The following is a 7500-nucleotide window of genomic DNA, read 5'->3' as shown; positions in this document are numbered from 1 at the left end:
CCTGTGTTGTCTCGTCTTTAACCACCGCTCTCTCTCTCTCTCTCTCTCTCTCTCTCTCTCTCTCTCTCTCTCTCTCTCTCTCTCTCTCTCTCTCTCTCTCTCTCTGTTTTGCTAACCAGACGTCTATCTAAATTCCAATAGTTTAAAAAAAGTACATACCGTAATGTACAGTACAATATCTAATAAAACCGATGATTATTACCTACAATACCAGTTACTTTTCAATGTGAAGTTCTACTAAAGTATTGACATCACATGATATAATTCATTGCAGACTCAAAAAAAGGTATACACTATCAAATATATCACATGACTTGAGTTAATAAATCTAACATCTGCTTTCAATGCGCTATCAGTGGTATCACGTGTCTTCCAGAGCTATCAAAGCTATCATCAGACGTCAATGAATTATAAAAAGGCATCTTTTGACCCCAACAAGTTATCAGTTACCACATTAACTCAATGAGCCATAACAATTAATGCATGATTTAAGTCATGAATTACTCAACTTCGGTAAGCTATTACTGTACTTAGTTTTAATAAGCTATTACTCTGATGAGCAATTACTTTACATCAATTACTTTATGATCCATCAAAACTTTCCGGATCTCCATAGGCTATCAATTCTATGTTTTGATTTCAATGAATCACGTTATTTGACCTTAATGTGCTATCAAAACTATGATTTGATTTCATTGAGATCTCTAATCTATCATTTGACCTCAATGAGCTATTAAAGCTATCACTTGACCTTAATAAACTATCAAAGGTATCACTTAACTCCAATGAGCTATTTAAGCTATTACTTGACCTTGATGAGCCATCTAAGCTATCATTTGACCTCAATGTGCCATCACTTGACCTCAATGAGCCATCACTTGACCTCAATGAGTCATCACTTGACCTCAATAAGCTATCAAAGTTATCTTAAGACTTCACTGAGTTATCATTTACTTCAGTGAGCCATCAAATGTATTTCCTGACATCAAAGACAATTTGACTTCACTAAGTTATTAAATCTATAGCATGATTTCGATAAACAGTTAAACGATATCATCTGACTTCAGTTACCTATCCACGAATATTCAAAGCTATGACTTTATTTCTATAAGCTACTTCATGAAATACGATTTCCATGAATAAATACCTATTATTTGTTATCTGATGAGCTATCAGAACTATCTTCTGGCAATAATGGGATTTAAAATCTACTAATGGATGTTAATGAACTGTCAAATCTATCGTATGACTTTGATGAGCTATCAGATCTATCAGTGAGCCATCAAACCTACCGCTGACTTTAATTCGGTGAGCTATCAAGCTATTATAAGCTATCATCAAATTCCCTGTATACCTCAATAATTAAAGTACTGTTTCAGTGAACATAAGAATTGTTTAAAAAATTTAAGTTACATGATACTGCTATGTTGTTTCGATATCAACATCATCAACCAAAGCAAAATCAAGAAATTTTACTTATCATTTTAAACATTGAATTTCTTCGAAATGACATTATTTTCTTAATGGAGAAATTGAACGAAAACTCATCCAACTGAACAATTTGAACAATTCATTTGTCACAATCAAGTATAGCATTTCCCTATCATACAAGAGAGGAAAGACACGCAAGAACATCTGGGTTCTACTTTTACGATTAAATGTATTACAAATGGACTAAAGCATTTTCTTCCCACAAGTCCCTGGGTTGAAGTAACACCCTGGATCCGTTTGAAGATACATTGCCATGGACGGGACGGAGTTTCTTAATGGCCAGAGACACGAACGTCGTTTAGGTGGGAATTTATGTTCTTCTTCGGGGAGTCTTTCAGCGAAGGAGAAGAGAAGGAAAGAAGAAGAAGAAGAAAAAAACACGCGATAACTTAACGTCAACATCAATTTCTTCTAAACGCAAAAAAATTCAGCACAGAAATTTAATTTGACAAGGATTTTCCTTTTCAGTTAGCAGTTTCTTAAACGTTACCGAATTGATTTATCTTATCTGACTTCCAATTTTTACTACTGACTAATCAAACGAAAAATGCTTTAATCTTAAAGCCAAGTTTCCTCTTCCCGATCTCCAACACCTTCCTATTCTATCTTCAAAAACATTATCCAAATCAATATAAAAATCTTATCATATCGTTACAAATCAGCTACCATTCTCTCTCTCTCTCTCTCTCTCTCTCTCTCTCTCTCTCTCTCTCTCTCTCTCTCTCTCTCTCTCTCTCTCTCGTGTAATTGAAGGCAAACTGCATATCCGTTCCTACTGTTTTTGCCCGACTTGACACAACCAAAACGACTCGTTCACGATGAAGAATAACACTTTCCCGAGCCTTCAATTATCGATTTATTTTTTCACGCCCCCAGATTTTTAGCTTTTCTCGAGTCCTGTACAGAATCTACAGTCCATTATAATCCTACTGGAATTCAAACATTGTTTTTTTTTCATGTTATCTGATGTATGGAACTGTACATTATATAACCAAAGCTTGTTTTTTTTTTAAAGTATGGAAATATTTTACAGTAATTCTAAAGTTCCAGTTCTTTATAAGTGTAGAAGAGTTACACGCTAGAGATGAAAAAAAGTGTAAAACTTGTTTCACGTACAAGAGAGAGAGAGAGAGAGAGAGAGAGAGAGAGAGAGAGAGAGAGAGAGAGAGAGAGAGAGAGAGAGAGAAGGGAAACAATTGAACCAAAACTAAACCACCGTGAAGAATAAAATAAAAGCCAACTATGCAAAATAACCGAAATGTTTGCAACTTCTGATAGACAATATCTTGGAGTGGAGATAAAAATTGGTCTAGATTGGGGTGTGTTTTCCTAACTGGCATAAAGTTATGTAATGGAGTCTTAAATACTACATGATGATGATTATAATAATTTACTTGAATAGTTGTTTACCTTCCCCTGCCATGCATGGAAACCCTATGCCCTACTGAACCTACAAAATATGTTTGTCGTATACATTACTAGGTATTTAAGAGTATCACAACAGCTTATTCCGCGTTAATAGTCATATTCACATTTTAGAAGCACTTAAAAAACAAGAAAGTCTACAACTTCTTGAGGGTATTATCTACAGTCCCTCTGATGTCAAGATGGAGCATGTTATACACTGTAGTCTCGGGACCGCATATTTGAATGTTCTAGAACCTACAGTAGAAATACAGCACATCTTGGCTCCAAAAACTTTAAAACTATCTAACTATTCTCGTGTCGATATGATTTGTTGGCTACACGATGGGTAGAAATTCTCTTAGATATTTAAGACGTCCGGTTCTGATAACTTGGAGTCATTTCACATTCTTAAACTCTATTCAGGCTTTAATAGGCAACCAGTGTATTTGAATTAGTATAGGGGTAATCGTTTCTCGGGGTGGGATACCTTCCATCAATCTTGCTCCTCTGTTTATTATGTTTCGCATTTTCAAAAGTTACACGTTGCGTAGATTACAATAGTTAAAGTAGTCAATCCAGGTAATAGCAGAGTTACATTTTTTTTTACAAAATAATCATCCAGATAATTATGTACAACCGTAATGTTTCTAATATGTTATTCAATTATTCTTACATTATTTGAACACTGAATGATGATCAGGAAAATGGTACGGGGAGAGGTGGGAGAGAGGTAGGGAGAGGTAGGAGGAAAGATGGGAGGTGGGATACATGTGGGAGAGAGGTAGGAGGAAAGATATGAGAGGTGGGAGAGAGGTAGGAGAGCCGTAGGAGGATAGGTGGGAGAAATGTAAGAGGAAAGGTGAGAGATAGGTAAGAGAAAAGGTGGGAGATAAGTAAGAGAAAAGGTAGGAGGGTAGGTGGGATAGGCAGGAGGAAAGGTGGGATAGGCAGGAGGAAAGGTGGTAGGAGTAAGAGGAAAGGTAAAAAAAAAAAGTAGGAGGAAAGGTGGGAGAGGTAAGAGGAAAGGTGGGAAAAAGTAGGAGGAAAGGTGGGAGAGGTAAAAGGAAAGGTGGGAAAAAGTAGGAGGAAAGGTGGGAGAGGTAAAAGGAAAGGAGATAAAAGGAAAGGTGGGAAAAAGTAGGAGGAAAGGTGAGAGGTAAAAGGAAAGGTGGGAAAAAAGTAGGAGGAAAGGTGAGAGGTAAAAGGAAAGGTGGGAAAAAAGTAGGAGGAAAGGTGGGAGAGGTAAAAGGAAAGGTGAGAAAAAAGTAGGGGGAAAGGTAGGAGAAGCAAGAGGACAGGTGGGAGAGAGGTAGGAAGAAAGGTAGGAGGATAGGCGGGATAGAGGTGGGAGAGAGGTAGGAGGCGAAAGGTGGGCGACAGGTAGGAGGCGAAAGGTGGGCGACAGGTAGGAGGCGAAAGGTGGGCCAGAGGTAGAAGGTGAAAGGTGGGCTAGGGGTAGGAGGCGAAAGGTGGGAGAGAGGTAGGAGGCGAAAGGTGGGAGAGAGGTAGGAGGCGAAAGGTGGGCCAGAGGTAGGAGGCGAAAGGTGGGCGAAAAGTAGGAGGCGAAAGGTAGGCGAGAGGTAGGAGGCGAAAGGTGGGCCAGCGGTAGAAGGCGAAAGGTGGGCCAGAGGTAGAAGGTAAAAGGTGGGCCAGATGTAGGAGGCAAATGGGCCAGAGGTAGAAGGCGAAAGGTGGGCGAGAGGTAGGAGGCGAAAGGTGGGAGGCGAAAGGTAGGAGGCAAAAGGTGGGCGAAAGGTAGGAGGTGAAAGGTGGGCGAGAGGTAGGAGGCGAAAGGTGGGCGAGAGGTAGGAGGCGAAAGGTGGGCGAGAGGTAAAAGGCGAAAGGTGGGCCAGAGGTAGAAGGCGAAAGGTGGGCCAGAGGTAGAAGGCAAATGGGCCAGAGGTAGTAGGCGAAAGGTGGGCGAGAGGTAGGAGGCGAAAGGTGGGCGAGAGGTAGGAGGCGAATGGTGGGCGAGAGGTAGGAGGCGAAAGGTGGGCGTGAGGTAGGAGGCGAAAGGTGGGCCAGAGGTAGAAGGCGAAAGGTGGGCCAGAGGTAGAAGGCAAATGGGCCAGAGGTAGTAGGCGAAAGGTGGGCCAGAGGTAGTAGGCGAAAGGTGGGCGAGAGGTAGGAGGCGAAAGGTGGGCGAGAGGTAGGAGGCGAATGGTGGGTGAGAGGTAGAAGGCGAAAGGTGGGGGAGAGGTAGAAGGCGAAAGGTGGGCGAGAGGTAGAAGGCGAAAGGTGGGCCAGAGGTAGGAGGCGAAAGGTGGGCCAGAGGTAGAAGGCAAATGGGCCAGAGGTAGAAGGCGAAAGGTGGGCGAGAGGTAGGAGGCGAAAGGTGGGCGAGAGGTAGGAGGCGAAAGGTGGGCGAGAGGTAGGAGGCGAATGATGGGCGAGAGGTAGGAGGCGAAAGGTGGGCGAGAGGTAGGAGGCGAATGATGGGCGAGAGGTAGGAGGCGAATGATGGGCGAGAGGTAGGAGGCGAAAGGTGGGCGAGAGGTGGGCGAGAGGTAAGAGGCGAAAGGTTGGCCAGAGGTAGAAGGCAAATGGGCCAGAGGTAGAAGGCGAAAGGTGGGTGAGAGGTAGGAGGAAAGGCGAATAAGAGGTAGGAAGAGAGGCAAGAGGAAAGGCGGGAGAGAAGTAGGAGGAAAGGCGGAAGAGAGGTAGGAAGAGAGGCCGGAGAGAAATGGGAGGAGAGGTAGGATCAAAGGTGGGAGAGGGGTAGGAGGTGAGGTAGAAGGAGAGGCGGGAGAGAGGTAGGAGGCGAGGCGGGGGAGAGGTAGGAGAAAAAGTGGGAGAGAGGTAGGGGTAGAGGTGGGGGAAGGGCGTAGTAGTTCGGTACCAGAGAGGCACAGGAAAGTTAAATTGAAAATTGCACCATTTAACAATTATAATATGACGTATATCATCCTAAATCACCTAGTTATAAATCTGGTGACTGCTGGAGGACACTGCATATTCTTTGGAGAACCTAAAACGATGAGAAAAATTTAAAAAGAAAAAAGAGAATGAAACGATTTCCCTAATGGATAAATGGTCTTAGATTGGCCGCTGACCCTTGACACTCAGTGAACATGTTAAGAGATCAAAATGAGTGATAAGTTATGAAGATGCAGCATTAAAAAGACGGGCATAACTAACTTGGCTATGCAGATTTCATAAAACTTTCCAAGGAGACAGTTAAAAAAAAATTATTGAAATTAAAAAAATGCGATCGAAATAGATGGCCGATATCTAATTATTTCTCCCGAAGAAAATAAAATGGCCTTCAATAGTTTTTAAAAGAATAATAGAAGGACAATATTGACATTCTATCGCTTTGCAGAATCAATTTATCCAAAATGCTACATCCTCCATCCTTTCGAAATAGAAAAAAATAACAATAAAGACAATTGCCTCGAAATAATAAGGCGGTATATGTTGAATAATACTATCGGCCTTTATGTTTTCAGATAATAGTCGAGTCTTTGACGCCAAGCGAAACGACCATGCAAATATTTCATATTCGCAATAATTCACAAGGCGGTGGCATTGTTGTGTGACACATCGAGCATTTTGCGGTTTGCATTTGCCAGGGGAGACTTGGCACTGACAAATGACCCAGTGTTCTGTGCACACAGACATTCCGGGCAATAAAACGCTCGGAATAAAATTGATCAACAGATCATGTATCCACGAGTATACGTAATTACATAAATTATCGTTCATCATTGAAAACAGACTTGATGTATGGGGTTACAAGTACCTGAAATATTTAGGAAATGACAAGGGCTTTAAAAGACGGCGTGGTATTTCATCAATAAATTATCTAATAAGATATACGCGCATTCTTATGCTATAAAACACAGATAATTGGAAAGTTTTATATTTCTTTGACCGGTTATTATAGAATGTAGTCACGCCCATTTCTATATCTATGACTTTGTCATATAGTTTGTCGATATTATACACGATCATTTTAAACATCAATGATATCGTAAAATTATTATTTCCTTTGGTTATTTTGGCAAAACTATCGATTTTTGAATAATTCAAAGCGGGATCAACGGAAGTCATACCACCATGGAAGCAAATATTAATTTTGTCATCAAATTATTCTAATATTTATTTGAGAACACATCTTTATGTATTGCTATATAAAGAAATTAAATATGTTCTTTTATACAAGGGAGAAGGACCGGGTGATTTATTAATATTTAATAAGATTAGTAACAGAATAATAATAAATACAACAATAATAACAATAATAGTAATAACAATACTGGACACGCCCCCAAGAAAAGCACGTAGACATCACTAATACCTTCCATTATGATGTTCAAAATTGAGAACAGTATAAACCATAATCAGCAATACATTTTCTGAGGTATGAAAGTTTTAAGAATAGATACAACAAAGTAGCAGGTCTCTTACTTACAATTCCACACTATCATATACGTTTCTGCCCGATATTGAACCTTCTGAATATCAACAATACAAGCATTTCTACTTTGTGCTAAATTTCACACTGATATTACAATGTCACAGTTAGTGGTCAGTACTGCCTAACCCGGCCTTAGGCCACCACGGCTGCTTGCACGACATACATGAATTAGGGAAAGGCCT

At 40.6% G+C, this 7500-nt stretch overlaps 1 long non-coding RNA gene across 3 annotated transcripts in view; it reads right to left on the bottom strand.

Moving 5' to 3' along the window:
• The window catches only part of LOC137616472 (uncharacterized), a 500855-nt gene that overhangs the window by 121488 nt on the left and 371867 nt on the right, over nucleotides 1-7500 (bottom strand). Inside the window, exon 1 of one of the 3 annotated variants that reach the window (XR_011039435.1) lies at nucleotides 7313-7500. This exon is cut by the window's right edge and continues 146 nt beyond it. The exons of the other annotated variants lie outside the window; for them this stretch is intronic. This is a non-coding gene — a long non-coding RNA (uncharacterized lncRNA). The remainder of the gene's footprint in view (nucleotides 1-7312) is intronic. 3 annotated transcript variants of the gene reach the window in all.

The sequence above is a fragment of the Palaemon carinicauda genome, chromosome 22, assembly GCF_036898095.1.
Source record: "Palaemon carinicauda isolate YSFRI2023 chromosome 22, ASM3689809v2, whole genome shotgun sequence".
Taxonomy (NCBI): domain Eukaryota; kingdom Metazoa; phylum Arthropoda; class Malacostraca; order Decapoda; family Palaemonidae; genus Palaemon; species Palaemon carinicauda.
The sequence above is the reverse complement of the archived record's forward strand: the minus strand, read 5'-3'. Positions and strand labels throughout refer to the sequence as shown.